Source organism: Dermacentor silvarum, chromosome 1, assembly GCF_013339745.2.
Source record: "Dermacentor silvarum isolate Dsil-2018 chromosome 1, BIME_Dsil_1.4, whole genome shotgun sequence".
Lineage (NCBI taxonomy): Eukaryota > Metazoa > Arthropoda > Arachnida > Ixodida > Ixodidae > Dermacentor > Dermacentor silvarum.
The window spans coordinates 359,745,801-359,747,139 of NC_051154.1; the positions used below are offsets into that span (position 1 = coordinate 359,745,801).

At 53.8% G+C, this 1,339-nt stretch overlaps 1 non-coding gene across 1 annotated transcript; it reads left to right on the plus strand.

Annotated features, from left to right (window-relative positions):
* The first annotated feature begins 1,013 nt into the window (after positions 1 to 1,013).
* Trnac-gca (transfer RNA cysteine (anticodon GCA)) lies at positions 1,014 to 1,084 on the plus strand. The gene has a single exon. It is a non-coding gene; the product is annotated as a tRNA-Cys (tRNA).
* The last annotated feature ends 255 nt before the right edge of the window (positions 1,085 to 1,339 follow it).

The window sequence follows — 1,339 nt, forward strand, 5'->3', positions numbered from 1 at the left end:
TTAAATTCCGTGTCCTTGTATTCTGGCTTCGTCTTGTCGTAGAGAAACCTGTAATCGCGTACAGTTTCCTGTAATCTCCCTATTGAAAGCGCACGGAGAAAGCCACGGAGCGAAAAGCGGACGGCGCCGTCGCCGCGGGAGGCAAGCCGGGGGCAAGCCGACCTAGTTACGGCCACCATTTCTGTGTTGGTTTGCGGCAGCCGGAGAACGTCGCAAAAATGGATCTTGCATCCATTCTCTGCACGGCAAGGAAACCTTGACGGGCGCGAGCACAACTACCCGCGCACGTCAGTCTGAGAACATCAAATGGCGCACGGCAAGTCACTGCGCCGCTAACGTGAACGTCCCTTTATCCCGCAGGCGTGAAAGAGCGCGCGTCAGCCGCCGCTGCGGCGCCTTACGCAATGTTGCGTAAACTCGAGCAGCAAGGGACGTAGGCGACAGACACTAGCATGGAAGGTTAGGTCAATATAGGCAAAAAAACAAGAAAAAAAATAACAGAGCCCGTCTTTGTTCTTTCACAGCGCCGGGGTTTGATTCCCTGCGGCCGTCGGCTACTGCGCGCGACAGCGCCATGTGTTTAATACCGGCTATGCACGGTCCCTTTCATCGCGACCGCCAGCGGCAAAGCAACCATACGACGCACTAGGCATTTTATCAAGCGTGTCAGGACACCACGCGAGAGTGAGGGAGAAGCTGAACGTCACTCACGGCACTCTCGACCCAAGCGCGCGGAGCGAGACAGCAGCGCCCCGTTGTGGCCAGGCAGCCGCTCCGGCCACCGGTGCCGTGGTCCGTTTACTTTCTTGGCCGATAGTACATACGAGATGGTCTCAAAATCCAGAGAGACCTACCGGATTGGTTACCTGTTCTTGATAAGCTGGCTTCTCTGAGGCCATTTTAACCTCCCACTCCAGCCATGAAAAGGCTCACGTGTATTTTATTATAATTGTATCCTTGTCTGTTTGAGTTGTGTGTATGTAAGTGGCAAACTGGTAATAAAGAAAAAAAAGGGGGGCATAGCCAGTGGTAGAGCATTCGACTGCAGATCGTGAGGTCCCCGGTTCAAACCCGGGTGCCCCCTTTATTATTTTATATGCAATATTTTTGTGTGTGAAGCTCATAGGAACGTACCTTCCCTCCACCTCGGACCTCGGGGGCATAGCTCAGTCATTATGCTTCCGGCCACCAAGCTGAACTGTCGTAGAATCATGGCCTCTTCCGGGGCAGCGACAGCGGTCACTTTTGGCCGCGGTAAAAGGACCAACGACGACGATAAGGAATACCCGTTTATTCTGCCTCAGTTGCCAAAAGGACGAGTGGCGATTGATACCGTGTG